Source organism: Phyllobates terribilis, unplaced genomic scaffold, assembly GCF_046119375.1.
Source record: "Phyllobates terribilis strain yellow unplaced genomic scaffold, ASM4611937v1 Scaffold_11__3_contigs__length_659146591, whole genome shotgun sequence".
In the NCBI taxonomy this organism is placed as follows: Eukaryota; Metazoa; Chordata; class Amphibia; order Anura; family Dendrobatidae; genus Phyllobates; species Phyllobates terribilis.
In genome coordinates, this window is record NW_027362771.1 from 473,429,121 (window position 1) to 473,446,081 (window position 16,961).

A 16,961-nucleotide genomic window follows, 5' to 3' on the forward strand; every position below is an offset into this window, starting at 1 on the left:
TTGAAGGTTTTTTTTAAGAGGACTTTCTTTTTAAGACATTTTTCTTCTTTAGCGTTTTTACAGCGTTTTTTTTTCATCTTACAGTATTTTGCAGCTTCTTGAACACAATGTGAAGTCTAAAGGTGATTCTGTGAGCCATCCTCAAAGAAATATGGCGGAGTTTTTTTTTTAGTTAGATTTTAAAGCTGATCTGCTCCAAATTCTTCTTTAAAAAAACACTTTAATCCTTTATTAAAACAAATGGATATGTCACTTCTCTGACGCTATTGTTAATTTAAATGAAATTCTTTGTAGGAGGAAAAATACAATCAGTTTTCTAATCAGATTCCACTGCAGGAAAAATTCTTTGGTTTCCTGAAACATTTTTGAGGAGGTTTTAAGCATTGTTCACACGCAGAGTTTTTACTGCGTTTTTTTTTTTTGTCTGCTGCCAAAACCTGCTCTCTTGGCAGTAAAACGCTGCTATCAAAATGCAGGTTTTGCTCAATTTTAGCAGCATCTTTTTTTTGGTGCGGAATAGATATGATTTATCTACCGTACATGTTTAATGAAGTCAAAACCCGTTTGCAGCATTTTTGCAGTTTCTCATTGCTTCCTATGATTGAAAAAATGCATGCCTGTATAGATGGCTTAGGAAGATTGATCCTACCGACAGATTCTCTATAAGGCAGGGATGTCCAACACACAGAGGGCCTAAATGAAAAACTTGTTTAGTCATAGGGGTGTGATTCATTGCATTAAGTCAGGGTTGGCGCCGCCCACGCCATTTGAATGCTGTTACCGCCTATGCCGCACTTGCGCAGTATGTCATGGTCAGCCGCGCTTGTGCTGCGACGAGCGCCTGCCCGCTTGTGCGCAGTCAAGCTGTGTGTAGTTCCCAGCTTCACTATGTGCAGCTTGAGCCGCTCGTCACAGCACATGCGCGGCTCCTAGATCGACAAGCGCGGCTGGCCATGACATACTGCGTAAGTGCGGCATAGTGACGTCAACGCAAGCCGGGAACAGTATTCAAATGGCGTGGGCGGCTCCAACCCTGACTTAATGCGATGAGTCACACCCCTATGACTAAACGAGCAGGTATGATATAAGTATATAAAGTGCTTTTTACACATGATATTAGCGCCAATTTTAATGGAAAAAGCGTGTTAGTGATGCACATTGCATCACTAACAACGCAATGGGGGCAGTTTAGATACTACACAGGACATGACAGGTTCCCCTTAACAAATCTAGAAGTCTGGCTGATTAAGATTAGAAGCTGTTTCGTCACAGGGTCCTACATAATCCTCTTTACATAATAATGGGCCCCACATAGTTCTCCATACAGAATAATGTCCCCACACAGTCCTCCATACAGAATAATGGGCCCCACATAGTCCTCCATACAGAATAATGGCCCTACATAGTCCTCCATACAGTATAATGGGCCCCACATAGTCCTCCATACAGAATAATGGCCCTACATAGTCCTCCATACAGTATAATGGGCCTCCACATAGTTCTCCATACAGTATAATAGCTCCACATAGTTTTCCATACAGTATAATGGGCCCCATATAGTCCTCCATACAGTGCAATGGGCCCCATATAGTCCTCCATACAGAATAATGGCCCCACATAAGGGTGGTGGTTCTGTTGTCGCGGGCAAAATATAATCACCCTGCGGACCAGATTTGGCCCACGGACCAGAGCTTGACATGTATGCTTTAAGGGCATGTTCACATGCAGCGGTTTCTTATGTAAACAAGAAACTGCAAAAGCTCTTTTCTACATGTTCCATCTTATGTCATTTCTTTTAACCACATCAGGATTCAGTGGTTAAAAGAAGTAATATGTTTATTCATTGCTACACTGCTTGCTCTATATACACTGCTCAAAAAAATAAAGGGAACACTTAAACAACACAATGTAACTCCAAGTCAATAACACGTCTGTGAAATCTACCTGTCCAGTTATGAAGCAACACTGATTGTGAATCAATTTCTCCTGCTGTTGTGCAAATGGAACAGACAACTGGTAGAAATGATAGGCAATTAGCAAGATACCCCCTATAAAGGAGTGGTTCTGCAGGTGGTGACCACAGACCATTTCTCTGTTCTCATCCTTTTTGGCTGTTGTTTTGGTCACTTTTTCATTTTGCCATTGCTTTCACCCCTAGAGGTACAATAGCATGAGGCGGTGTCTACAGTACAACCCACAGAAGTTTCTCTGGTAGTGCAGTTCATCCAGGATGGCACATCAGTGTGAGCTGTGGCAAGAAGGGTAGCTGTGTCTGTCAGCACAGTGTCCAGAGCATGGAACAGATACCAGGAGAGGTGGAGGGAGCCATAGGAGGCCAACAACCCAGCAGCAGGACCGTTACCTCCTCCTTTGTGCAAGGAAGAACAGGAAGAGCACTGCCAGAGCCCTGCAAAATGACCTCCAGCAGGCCACAAATGTGCATGTGTCTGCTCAAACGGTTAGAAACCGACTCCATGAGGGTGGTATGAGGGCCCGACATTCACAGATGGGGGTTGTGCTCACAGCCCAACACCGTGCAGGACGCTTGGCATTTGCCACAGAACACCAGGATTGGCAAAGTCGCCACTGGCGCCCTGTGCTCTTCACAGATGAAAGAAGGTTCACACTGAGCACATGTGACAGACGTGACAGAGTCTGGAGATGCCGTGGAGAGCGATCTGCTGCCTGCAACATCCTTCAGCATGACCGGTTTGGCAGGGGGTCAGTAATGGTGTGGGGTGGCATTTCTTTGGAGGGCCGCACAGCCCTCCATGTGCTCGCCAGAGGTTGCCTGACTGCCATTAGGTACCGAGATGAGATCCTCAGACCCCTTGTGAGACCATATGCTGGTGCGGTTGGCCCTGGGTTCCTCCTAATGCAGGACAATGCCAGACCCCATGTGGCTGAAGTGTGTCAGCAGTTCCTGCAAGATGAAGGCATTGCAGCTATGGACTGGCCCACCTGTTCCCCAGACCTGAATCCGATTGAGCACATCTGGGGCATCATGTCTCGCTCCATCCACCAATGTCATGTTGCACCACAGACTGTCCGGGAGTTGGCGGATGTGTAACACGGGTACTTTAGATGCAGTGACACAGAAACGCAGAGCAGCCAATACAGGGTTAATAAACGGGAGGTTTATGATAACAGGGTCAATCTCCATGCAGGGAGTAACAGGGGAAAATATGGGGAAAAACAAGGGAAGTAGAGGTAAAAGTCTATAACTAACAGTTCACAGTTTAACTAAATGTAGCAGAGTCGAACCGGTTGTAATCGACAGTTTTTACACTTAGCTGACTCTTATCCTCCACAAGGCTGTTGCCAGCTGATGCCGGTGTTGCTTTCTTCAGGCTTCCCCGCCCAAACAATGCTCCATCTTCTGGCGATAGCGGGCGGTCTCCGGTTTTACCCGCTGAGCCCCTAGTCTATAACACGGCACCTCACGTGCCCGGCTCCACGGAACCTGCGTCTCTTCTCCCTCTAGTTGGCTTGACTCCTCCGGTCCACTGCTCTCTGATCTTGCCCCAAGTACTGGAGCCAAGAGCCTGGACCCTCTCACACTGCTCTCCTGAGCGGGACTCTCCTGCCGCTTTCCCGCGCAAAAACCTCATCTCCCCCTCTGCCTAGCCACGCCACCAGTTTCCCGGTCACCTGACCTCCCAGCTCTCACTCTGGAAACGCCCCCAGCTTCCCAGTCACCTGACTCCTGTGCTCGCAGTCTGTCTTCCCCCTGCAACCAGAGGTACGGCCCCGGCAGTTCCGTATCCCTTGTTCTGAAAGTACTTACACCCCGGTCTTCCCCCTTACACCCCCGCTCTTCTTTAACTCGCCATTGCACGGACGAGAGTTCCTTCACCAAACGTTCACATTCTTGGACTTCCTGGACAATATGGTGCCACATGAATTGATCTTGTTCGTAACGGTGAGGAGGCACTCCTGCTGCTGTCCGTTCTGACCGGCGTAACTCAGTTTGACCGATGGGGGGTGCAGGGTCACGTGGATTCCCAATCTCCGCCTGCCCGGTGGCTTCAACTGATGGTGTTCCCTCGCCGCCTGCACTGGGGACTGCAGGTAATCGAGTGCTGGGGCTTGGAGGTAGAATCAACAATTCTTCTTCGTCCACATCGTGGCTTTTGGCAACTGTGAGAGGACCCTCTCTAGAAGCTGGTGATTCTTCTCCATCCTCGTCATCTTTAGACAAACAGGATCGCAGCATACTACGATGAACCACTCTGGTAGGGGCTCCTTCAGCCCCCTCGGATTGAACTTCATACACAGGTCCTTCAGCGCCAATCCTGCGCTTCACTCGGTGCGGGGTCCGTTCCCACCGCTTACTCAATTTGCCCCGGGGCCGCCTGTCCCGAACCAACACCCGCTCCCCGGGCCTCAGAGCTGTCCCTCGAAGAGGCAATGTCTCATGATGTTTGAGCTCCTGAAACTTTTGTTGTACCAACCGTTGGAGGGTCTGCAGTCGATGCCGATGTTCCCGGACCCAGGAAGACATCCCCGTCCATGGGTAGTCCTCCTCGGGGTCCAGCTCTAACTTGGTAATCTCTCGCCCCTTTCGCCCGAACAGCAAGGTATAAGGAATGAACCCCGTTGTACTATTCCCTCGGTTGTTGTAGACCCACACCAGCTCGGCCACAAACTCAGGCCATCATACCTTCCGATCTACCTCCGACATCTTTGACAAGTGTCTTCTATTGTTGCTCGCAGTCGGGGATGATACAACAGCTTCTGCAACCACTGAAACGTCTTCTCTGGTCCGAAGTGAGCCCCTCGTTCATGAGCCTCCTTAGCCACTACTCCGACCAACTTCTCTGGGATCACCACTTGCCAGGTGGTCCCGAACTCTCGCAGTAGCTGCACCCGTCGGTACAGCAGCCCATCTCGCAAACACAGTCTCTCCCATTGTCCCAGCAATTTCAGTGCTCCCGGGGACAGGGTACACCTCTCTTCTTGACTGGGGACTTGCCGCAAAGCCACCCATTGACGTAATTGAAGTCGGGTTCAGTCATCTCTTGGCCGCCCTAGCCCTTGTTCTTCCGACGTCTCTCTGATCTGTCCCTGCGCCGCGGCCAGCGGTCCCACGAAACTTCGGAAGCTAGGGGTCTCATCCACCTCCAAATCTTCATCGCGGTCATGATCAGGCCGTTCATATGTCACTCTGGAGAGGGCGTCGGCGTGAGTATTCTCTGCCTTAGGCCGGTAGGCGATCTTATACCGGTACCTGGCCATGCGGGCCACCCACCGCTGCTCCAGGGCCCCCAATTTCGCATTCTCCAGGTGGGCCAGCGGGTTTTTATCTGTTCTCACCAGTACTTCGGACCCTGACAAATACTCTGCAAACTTCTCGGTCATTGCCCAAACCAGAGCCAGCAACTCTAATTTGAAAGAGCTATAATTATCTGGGTTCCTCTCGGAGCCGTGAAGGGAGCGGCTGGTGTATGCAATCACGCGCTCTTTCCCCTTCTGTACTTGGGATAACATGGCTCCCAGACCATGTAGGCTCCCATCAGTGTGGAGTATGAATGGTTGGGAGAAATCCACATAGGCAAGTATTGGGGCCTCGGTCAGGGCCATTTTTAGGGCACGGAAGGCCTCTTCCTGGCTGCTTCCCCACCGAATCGCCTGATTCTTGGAGCCCGCCGGCACTCCCTTAAGTAGCTTCAGCAATGGGTTGGCTATGTGGGTGAGGTTCTTCACGAATCTTCGGTAGTATCCGGCAAGTCCCAGGAAGGCCCGAACGTCCTTCACTGTCTTCGGGTTAGGCCACGCCTGTACGGCAGCCACCTTTTCCTGGGTGGGCCTGACTCCTTCACCGGACACAGTATGACCGAGATATTCGATCTGTTTGCTGAACAGTTGGCACTTCTGGGGCTTCACCTTTAGGCCATGACTCTGTAGGCGACTAATTACTTGCTCCAGTCGCTGGAGGTGCTCCTCGAAGGTGGCGGCATAGACAATTATGTCGTCAAGGTAAATCAGTGTCGCCTCGAAGTTCAAATCGCCCAGGCACCTCTCCATCAGACGCTGGAACGTCCCGGGGGCGTTAGTCAGGCTGAAGGGCATCCGATTGAATTCGAACAGTCCCATGGGTAATATGAATGTCGTCTTCACACGGTCATGTTCGGCCACGGGCTCCTGCCAGTACCCACTGGCCAGATCCAAGGAGAAGTATCTTGCCTTCCCTAAGGCCGACAGGGACTCTTTGATTCTGGGTAGTGGGTAAGAGTCCTGTACTGTACAGGCATTCAGTCGTCTATAGTCCACACAGAACCGCAGGGTCCCATCTTTCTTCCGGACCAGGACAATCGGGGCTGCCCACGGACTCTGACTCTCCCGTATCACACCATTCTGTAACAGATGGGCTAGCATCTCCTTAACCTCTTTATACATCTGGGAAGGTATCTGCCAGTATCTCTCCCGCACTGGGGCAGCGCTCCCCATGGGAATCTCGTGGGTAATGACTTCGGTGCAACCAAAATCATCCTCATGGCGAGCAAAGACTTCCTGGTACCGCCCCAGTACCTCCTCAACCTGCTGCACCTGTCGAGGTGTAAGTCCCGTCAATTCAGCCCTCATTCGTTCTAAGATTCTTCGTCCCCCCTTCGTACTAGCCCGGTGGGATTCCGGCGGCACGGTGACCGCCAGAGTCCAGGGGTCTCCTCATACAGCGGACAGCTGTACCACATCAGGTCGCACCAACTTCTCTGGCATTAACAGAATCTGGGCTATTTCCACCCTGGGAGGGAGTGTGAGATCATCTTCGCCTAAATTAACACACCGCACTATAACATTGCCACCCTAAACGGTGGCAAGTGTCCGTGCCACCAAGAGTCCGGAGGGTACTTTGTCCATCGATGTTGGTTCTATCTGAACTTCGACCCCCTCAAGAGGTGTGCAGGCACGTGTGGATAACGTGAGTACAGTTTGTCTGGGCGGTAAGGTGATCTCCGTAGCTGCTGGCACTATTATTTTCCCCAGGATCTTCCCTTCATTCAACGTCTCCTGAGCCTGGGCAGCTCGGATTAGTTGTTGAAAGACCCTCCTTTGGGGGGTTCGCGGGTCCCACTGGTCTAGAGGAATCTCCTTTGGCTCACTAATCAGGATTTGCCCGATCTCTTTCAGCACATTCATTTCGAGGGTCACCGGGGTCCACTTCCGGTTCCCCCTGCGACCAGGACGACTCCTATTTTTCCCACATCTTTTCCACACACTCGGATCTTCATCCACACCACCTCTGCGACCGGGATGGGTAATTGATTAGCTGCTGTGAGTCTAATTACTGGTCCCCATTCAGGCCGCGCTATCTCTGGAAATCGTTGTTGAAAGTAGGCTTCTGTCATCGTAGTCACCTGGGATCCCGTGTCAATCAGGCAGTGAACAGCCCGACCGCTTATTTTGGCCCAGACAGTCGGGCTGATGGAAACCAGGTCCTTGGAGTTTAACGGCTTCCCCGACAGGGGACGCCCTCGGCTAGCACAGCCCCTGGCGTAATGTCCTGCGCCTCCACACTCCCAGCAGGTCGTGTTTCTGTCTGTGTAGGGCTGCCTCACTCCTTTACGGAACTCTCCTGCAGGGTGGGGCCTGAATTCAATTCTTTCCATAACTGGGGCAATCGATATGGGTATCTCTGGTGTTGGGGTCAGGTGTCTTCTTGAGACTGGACCATTCATCCCGCATCTCCTGTATCTCCTTTCGCATCTCTCGAGCCCATTCCGGTTCAGCTGCAGGTGGGGTGGGTACCTCGTTACTCCGGACCATCCCTGCCAGGGCCGTCACCCCCATCTCCTGCTCTCTCACACGTGCCTCCGCCCCCACTTCTAGAAAAGTCATATGTGGGTTGGCGCGCAGGCGCTCCCGCAGGGCCTGCTTCAGCTGCACATCCCTGAGGCCTGCCACAAACTGGTCCCTTAAGATCACGTCAGGGGGGCCCATTCCCAAATTCCCCATGTCGTCTTTTCTAGTGATATAGGCATGCACCCTCTGTAAGGCATTAACATACTGCGTCACAGTCTCACCCTCCTGCTGCACTTGGTGAAACAGCCGTATCCTCAGCTCTCCTACATTGGTGGGATCCCCATGCATCTCCTCCAGTATCCGCACCACTTTTTCTACAGTATCCCGGTCATGGGAAGGGCGGTACATCATGGATTGTCGGGCTTCGCCGTCCAGGGCCAGTAAGGCTATTTCGGCTTGCATAGCTGGGGTCATCAGATGCATACGTAACATACTCCTAACTCTCTCAATCCAGTCTCACAGCATCATATTGTACCCGGTGAACTTTGGGAGATTGCTGAGCATGGCCCCCAGCGGCAAGCTAGATTTAGGGGCTCCCAGAATGGACTTCTCTGCAGTGTCTGTGTCTAACGACTGCATCCTGCCGACTACGCCAAATGTAACACGGGTACTTTAGATGCAGTGACACAGAAACACAGAGCAGCCAATACAGGGTTAATAAACAGGAGAGGTTTATGATGACATGGTCAATCTCCACGCAGGGAGTAACAGGGGAAAATATGGGGAAAAACAAGGGAAGTAGAGGTAAAAGTCTATAACTGACAGTTCACAGTTTAACTAGATGTAGCAGAGTCGAACCGGTTGTAATCGACAGTTTTTACACTTAGCTGACTCTTATCCTCCACAAGGCAGTTGCCAACTGATGCCGGTGTTGCTTTCTTCAGGCTTCCCCGCCCAAACCATGCTCCGTCTTCTGGCGGCAGCGAGCGGTCTCCGGTTTTACCCGCTGAGCACCTAATCCATAACACGGCACCTCATATGCCCGGCTCCACGGAACCTGCGTCTCTTCTCCCTCTAGTGGGCTTGACTCCTCCGGTCCACTGCTCTCTGATCTTGCTCCAAGTACTGGAGCCAAGAGCCTGGACCCTCTCACACTGCTCTCCTGAGCGGCACTCTCCTGTCGCTTTCCCACGCAAAAGTCCTCGTCTCCCCCTCTGTCTAGCCACGCCACCAGTTTCCCGGTCACCTGACCTCCCAGCTCTCATTCTGGACACGCCCCCAGCTTCCCAGTCACCTGACTCCTGTGCTCGCAGTCTGTCTTCCCCCTGCAACCAGAGGTACGGCCCCGGCAGTTTCAGATCCCTTGTTCTGAAAGTACTTACATCCCGGTCTTCCCCCTTACAGATGCTTTAGTCCAGGTCTGGGAGGAGATCCCACAAGAGACCATCCGCAACCTTATCAGAAGCATGCCCAGGCGTTGTAGGGAGGTCATACAGGCACGTGGAGGCCACACACAATACTGAGCCTCATTTTGACTTGTTTTAAGGACATTACATCGAAGTTGGATCAGCCTGTAGTGTGTTTTTCCACTTTAATTTTGGGGGTGACTCCAAATTCAGGCCTCCATTGGTTAATAAATTTGATTTCCATTGATGATTTTTGTGTGATTTTGTTGTCATCACATTCAACTTTGTACAGAACAAAGTATTCATTGAGAATATTTCATTCATTCAGATCTAGGATGTGTTCCCTTTATTTTTTTGAGCAGTGTACTTGAAAGCACAGAGCAAAGATGCCGGTGGTGGAGCAGCCACAAAAACGACGGCAAGACTGTCAGTGAAGCCGCTTCAGGAAAAAGATGGCAGGCTTTTTCCTAAAGTGTCTCGACCTTAGAAAACTCAGCACCGTGTGCACAAATTCTTAGGCTTCATTCATGTATTGCACGGAAGCAGTTTAAAATCCCATACCAGAATTTTGGTGTGGAAATGAAGCTGTTTTGAAATCTACAGTAAAAGTCTGCAGCAATTTCTGCACAGATCGCACAGACTGCGTATATCATAATGTGCAATTGTCTGCATTTCATACTGTGACTAAGGTCACGTTCAGTATTTGGTCAGTATTTTACATCAGTATTTGTAAGCCAAAACCAGGAGTGGAACAATGAGAGGAAAAGTATAATAGAAACACGTCACCACTTCTGTATTTATCACCCACTCCTTGTTAATGAGGTTTTACAAATCTCATCTACACATTGCAGAAATTTTCACAGATAAATTGACCCACTGTGCAGATTTTAATATATGTTGCATGTGAATACTCCTGTATTCTAGAGAAATGTGGATTTCTCTGGAATAAGACATCAGATCGCATATATCAAGGTATCATATTATTCAGCTTCCTATGACCTGCATGCCCATATAGATGGCTTAGGGGGGTTGATCCTACTGACTGATTCCCTTTAAAAAGAACATACCCTCTACTCTACATTGCATTCTCCATGTTGTTTTGCAATCTATAAATAATATATATATGGGTTTAGTATCATATCTGTATTTAAAAAAAATAGTATTAGCAATAATGTCTATGCCACCCTTCTAAAACATGTAATATAGAGAGCTAAGTGAGTGTAATGGAGGGGAAAAGGGAAAATGGCAATTTTGTAGCCTCTGTCATACTTATACTTGGAAACAACCTTTAAAAAACTGCAGTGATTAACCATTGATACCCACATTATATTATACTTACTGTATATGGAAGGAAATATGAATGCAGAGCTTGTCTGTAGCCCATTAAAGGGGACATCATTAAATCTGCCCCTATTGATGTTCTGGATAGGGGACTACTTTGAGTATAAGGCCACACCCCACTATCAGTATTTGGTCAGTGTTCGGTCAGTATTTTTTCTCAGGAGTGGGAGCCAAAAACAGGAGTGGATGATAAATGCAGAATTGGTGACTTGTTTCTATTATACCTTTTCTCTGATTGCTCCTCACCTGGTTTTGGCTCCCACTCCTGAGAAAAAATCCGGACCAAATACTGATAGTGGTGCCGTGGCCTAAGGCTATGTTCACATGTTCAGTATTTGGTCAGTATTTGACATCAGTATTTGTAAGCCAAAACCAGGAATGGAACAATCAGAGGAAAAGTATAATAGAAACAAGTCACCACTTCCGGTTTTGCCTTACAAATATTGAGGTAAAAAACTCACCAAATACTGAATGTGTGAACGTGGCCTTAGAGTAAGACTACATTCACACATCTGAGTGAACATTACCATCTGAGAGAAATGGAGTAATTTTTTTTCTCAGGTTGCTTCCATTTTTATTCTATTTTTGTCACTGAAGCAGGTAGATTGTCTGAACATATTTTAGCCATTGACTTTTAACAATGTATCAATTAAAAACATGTATCAATTTTGAAACTGGATGGAAATGTGAAGTACAAAGTATGCCTTCAGTGTGTCATCTGTTTTTCAAGAATCCCCATAGACCTTAAAGTTCCACTCTAGCTTTTTTTTTAGTGCTGGAGTGATGCTTCTAATGTAAGCCCCCTACATATAGGCTCATATACTCACCCTTTGACATCTTCAACTTTTTTCGGGGCCGCTCCGGTCCTGCGGCGCCATCGTGTGACCGCAACTTCTGACTGGCCGGAAGTCAGAATTTACGTCACAAGCTCTCAATGCAAGTCTATGAGAGCCAGAACGAGGCCAAAATGAGGCCAGAACGAGGCTCCCATAGACTTGTATTGAGTTGTGACTTCTGGCTCGCTCCATGACAAAAACTGGAGTGATCCAGCAGGTCACAAACTCCTGTAGACCGGCCGGAGCGGCGGTGATAAAAGATGAAGACGGCAGCAGGTGAGTATAATACACAGGCCAGGGACCTTAGATTAGAAGCACCACTCCAGAGCTGCAATTAAAAAAAGAACACCTGAAGTGGTGCTTTAATGGCTGAGTCTGACCAGAAAAATGAATGAGAATAGGACATGACGAGTCTCACTAACCGAAGTTTTTATAACCAATGTGTGTATTGATCAATTAAAGTTTATGGGTCAGTGTGCTGTCTGTTAGAGCAGGATTTATCTATCCTGACTCCATTTTGGAAATTCTACATTCATCTCCTGCTTCCCAAAATGGAGTTTGAGCCAGTATGTGTGTCTTGAGATAATTGAGGTCTTAAGAATTTCTTTGCCTGAAGACTTAGACATAACGGAGAAGCAAAACTAAGTGAGAGACACACCTAAAATCTTCAGCTGCGTGTAGACAGAATTACCGTTAGCCAATGAGATGTATGTACTGGTGCTTCTCACAAAATTAGAATATCATCAAAAAGTTAATTTATTTCAGTTCTTCAATACAAAAAGTGAAACTCATAAATTATATATAGTCATTACAAACAGATTGATATATTTTTTCAAGTGTTTATTTCTGTTAATGTTGATGATTATGGCTTACAGCCAATGACAAGTCATTATCTCAGTAAATTAAAATAATTAACCAAAAACACCTGCAAAGGCTTCCTAGGCGTTTAAAAAGGTCCCCTAGTCTGTTTCAGTAGGCTCCACAATCATCGGGAAGACTGCTGACTTGACAGATGTCCAGAAGGCAGTCATTGACACACTCCACAGGGTAAGCCACAAAAGGTCATTGCTAAAGAAGCTGTCTGTTCACAGAGTGCTGCATCCAAGCATATTAATGGCAAGTTGAGTGGTAAGAAAAAGTGTGGTAGGAAAAGGTGCACAAGCGACCGGGATACCCGCAGCCTTGAAAGGATTGTTAAGAAAAGGCGATTCAAAAATTTGGGGGAGATTCACAAGGAGTGGACTGCTGCTGGAGTCATTGCTTCAAGAGCCACCACACACAGACGTATCCAGGACATGGGCTACAAGTGTCACATTCCTTGTGTCAAGCCACTCATGACCAATAGACAACGCCAGAAGGGTCTTACCTGGGCCAAGGAGAAAAAAACCTGGACTGAAGCTCAGTGGTCCAAGGTGTTGTTTTCAGATGAAAACAACAGATGAAATTTTGCATTTCATTTGGAAATCAAGGTCCCAGAGTCTGGAGGAAGAGTGGAGAGGCCACAATCCAAGCTGCTTGAGGTCTAGTGTGAAGTTTCCACAATCAGTGATGGTTTGGGGAGCCATGTCATCTGCTGGTGTAGGTCCACTGTGTTTTATCAAGACCAAAGTCAGCGCTGCTGTCTACCAGGAAATTTTTAGAGAACTTCATGTTTCCCTCTGCCACAAGCTTTTTGGAGATGGAAATTTCATTTTCCAGCTGGACTTGGCACCGGTCCACACTGCCAAAAGTACCAATATCTGGTTTAAAAACAACAGTATCACTGTGCTTGATTGGCCAGCAAACTCATCTGACCTAAACCCCATGGTCCCCAATGATAATACACATGTGCTGTGCACATGCTGCGGAAATTTCTGCTGCGGATTATCATTGCGGAAAAATACTCAGCATGTCCATTAATTTTGCGGACACGCAGTGTAATTGCCGCCATTGACTTGCATTGAATCGCTTAATATCCACATGACTACATGTGCACATGCGGATATTAAGCGATTCAATGTGCGGATGGTACCCGGGTCTGGACCTGGGTACCATAGTACCCTTAAAAAAAAGAATTTAAAATAAAAAATAAACATATGTTCCGATGTCCCCCGGTCTTTTCTCCCCGGCGTCTGGGCTCTTGTACAGCTCACGGTGGTGTGAAAGGACCTGCCATGACGTCATTTATTCATGTGACAGGTCACGCGACTGCTGACGTCGGCGGTCGCGTGACCTGTCACATGACGTCATGAAAGGTCCTTTCACACCACCGCGAGCCGTACAAGAGACCGGACGCACCGGAGAGAAGACCGAAGGCCATCAAAAGGTGAGTATAATGTTTTTTTTCCATTTTTATTCTTTTTTTCAACTATTACTTGGTCACACTATATAAATCCATGCCGGTTGCATGGATTTATATAGTGTGACCAAGTTGTCAAGCACTTTCCAAGTAATGCTAAAATCACAACCCGCATGTGGAAATGCAAGTGAAGAACGCTTGACAAACGCTTCTACCTGGCAGGAAAAACGCATGTAAAATCCACATGGCCAGGGAGAAGCGGAATAAATCAGCAGCATTTCTGCATCATGGGCACATAGCCTTACATTCTCCTCAATAGGAGGTGCCAGCTGTAGCTACAATGTGCCTCTTCAGAATCACAATTATGGGAGTCGGCGGAGTCCACTCTGCACAGCGCTCTGCTGCACCTTGTGGAAGGCCTCCAGCAGAATTCTCCATGTAATGGCATATTTCCTCTGCTGCTGGCCCTGACCCGCAGTGCTGCAGTCTCTCTCCCTCCTGCATTGTCTGACTGACATCCTGTTGGTAAAGTCAGTCCTAAAATACAAGGCAGAGTTTTCAAACGATGCGCAAAGACAGACGGGAAATGTAGTCGTTGGACTAGTTCGCTCTACAGCGCATGCGTACAAGCTAACTGCCGCCTACAGCAGCTGGTCGTTGTTGCTTGGCAACCACTAGGGACTCTGAGGGGATCGGGGCGGGGATTTGGAGAGCTCCTGAGCCAATCGTCGAGTTATCCGGCCTGCGCCACCGGATTTCCCTCTCTATTAGCGCATGCGCAAATTTTAACTTTTGCAGCGTTCCGAGCTCGGTTTGCGGTGCTGTGTTCTGATTGGCTGTGATGGAGGGGTTTTCTGTGCCTGCTTCCCGTTAACGCGGAGGGTTATGGGGCAGGCCCCGGGAAGTACGGAGCGGTGTGAGGCGCTGGGCAGTGGTGTGTCCCGGGGGTGAGTGTGTTTCCGTTCAGTACGCCCTTCCTGCACTCACCACTTCCCAGACAGGCCCTCACACCCAGAACCCGACCCCTGCAACAATGGGCAGCCGTGTGCCCCGTACCCAGCACCGAGTGCCCACCACATGCCCTGCCTGTGCCTGTGCTGGGGGCCGTAATGCTGCCATGCCACACCGGATAACTCCATTGTACGCCTGGAGACAATAGCCAGAGCTGCCATACTGGGATCCCAGCACTACCAGCCCCACATTCCCTCCTCGTACCGCCCCATACGCCTGTCCATAGGTGTGTACTGATGGTAGCTGGGCTATTTCCACCCCATGCACCTCACCGGCCTCATTATCATTATTCTGCCCCCCACAGACATAGAAGTAATCCCCAATACGAGTCCCTTCGCACCAATCTATCCTCAGTGGCCGTCCCGTGTATGTGTCCGGTTGCATAAAGGGCCATTCTAGTTTTTCTAAAGTTATAACTGTCCATTAAAGAGTTAACAAAAGCTGTCACAGACTGCAGCTCTGTCCTTGGGGCTTATTCACATTTTGCAGATTTAATTGGTAGTTTAAAGGCAAAATCAGGAGTGGATGCATAGTAGAGAAGTATAAATCTGTTATTATATAGGATCCACTATATAAGTCACCCGTCACCAATGACTCAAATTTACTTCGGGATAGGGTTGTGGTTTGGTGGTGAAAAAACATTGTGGCCGATGATGGCAAAATGAGTTTTGAAAAAAAATCCATTAGGTTTGGACTTTTAACATCAGTTGTGGCTCACTGACCATCATTGATTGTTGCCCCTGACCTGAATCCAGCGACTACATACGTGGCCAATAATTAGTAATAACAAATGTACTCCAGTTAAATGGTAACGTCATTGGTGCAGGGACCTTAGATGAAAAATAAAATATACTGACGCTTCTAAACTTGGTGTAAATTCCTTTGATAGTTAAGGTAACCAATATGAGTAACTTTTTTTTATTTTTCCTCTAAAGACGAAGTCAGTATGTTTCTACGAACTCCACCCAAAACTGGCTCAGACTCCACAGCCCTGGTGATAAGTGTGTATCGTTTGCCTAAGGCCACATTCGCAGGTTCAGTATTTGGTCAGTATTTTACATCAGTATTTGTAAGCCAAAACCAGGAGTGGGTGATAAATACAGAAGTAGTGACGTGTTTCTATTACACTTTTCCTCGCCTGGTTTTGTCTTACAAATACTGATGTAAAATACTGAACATGTGAATGTGGCCTTAGAGTCAATAGTGTCCACTTTTTGCTCTTATTTTATTCCTGCTGCTCCTCTTAGTATTGTGTTTTTTTTTTCATCCACTATACAGGTTTCAGAGTAACGGTCTTTTATTTAGTGCTATTTTTTATGGTCTTTAGCAAGGGGGTGATTTGCAGGGTTTTTAGGGGGTCTTTAAGCAGATTTGCATTATCAGCAATGCTGCCTTTGTACTGACTATAAAAATTAGCACTAAATAAAAAGACCCAGATCTCTGGAACCATATGGCGGATTTAAAAAAGGAAAAACAAAAGCAGAATTCTTAGGAAAGCAACTGGATTAAAATAAAAGCTAAAGCTGGTCACTTCAATGTAGGCAGTGGTGTAATGTTATAGGGAATCTATAAGAACGATCCACTCCCCAAACTGTTTATATGGTCACGCACCTTTACTTATGCACTGTGTTACTACCTGATTGAAGGAAAAAAAATCACTGTTATAATTCATACTCAAATGAGGCTTAAAGGGGTTTTTCCTTCAAAGTACATATTAATCAATAGATCTTGGAATAGTAATAAGTTCCACAATTGGATGTGTTTGAAAAATAATGTTCTGGTGTTGGGATAATCTTATAAATGTGCTCCTGCGATGTACTGTGTAATACTGTGTACATTGGGGGGGCAAAACAGAGGATACAGACAGGATGTCAGGGGGTCACACATTTCTCTGCCTGTTTAAAAACAAAAAATACAGAAAGTACTCTTTTTTTTTTTTTTTTTCTCCCCCTGCCCAGGAGATGTGGTATGATCAGATCATGTTCCTGCACAGTCAGACACAGCCATTACACAGTACACAGCAGGGGCACATTTATAAGATTATCTCAGCACAGGAACATTTTTTTTTAACACATCCAATTGTGAAACTTATTATTATTCCAAAGTCTATTAATTAAAATGTGCTTTGTTTGTGGGAAACCACTTTAAGTTCTGCAATTGTCAAAGCACTTCCCAGTCCTCAGCCTGAACAGTAACATCATGACACGCTACCATTCGGCAATGGCTTAGTAATGTAGCAGCAGAGCTGTGTTCGTGTAAAGAGTGAAATTGCGCTTTTTTTCCACTGTGAGAGTGGCCGCGGAGGGTAGTGGGATCTCACTTTACATGCTAGGATCACATATATCA

At 47.5% G+C, this 16,961-nt stretch overlaps 1 protein-coding gene across 4 annotated transcripts in view; it reads left to right on the plus strand.

Moving 5' to 3' along the window:
• The first annotated feature begins 14,346 nt into the window (after positions 1-14,346).
• Positions 14,347-16,961, plus strand: part of ASB7 (ankyrin repeat and SOCS box containing 7) — a 70,831-nt gene continuing 68,216 nt past the window's right edge. The window contains exon 1 of one of the 4 annotated variants that reach the window (XM_073653369.1): positions 14,347-14,551. The gene's annotated coding sequence lies outside the window, so the exon portion shown is untranslated. The other 3 variants (XM_073653367.1, XM_073653366.1, XM_073653368.1) reach the window with 3 other exon arrangements.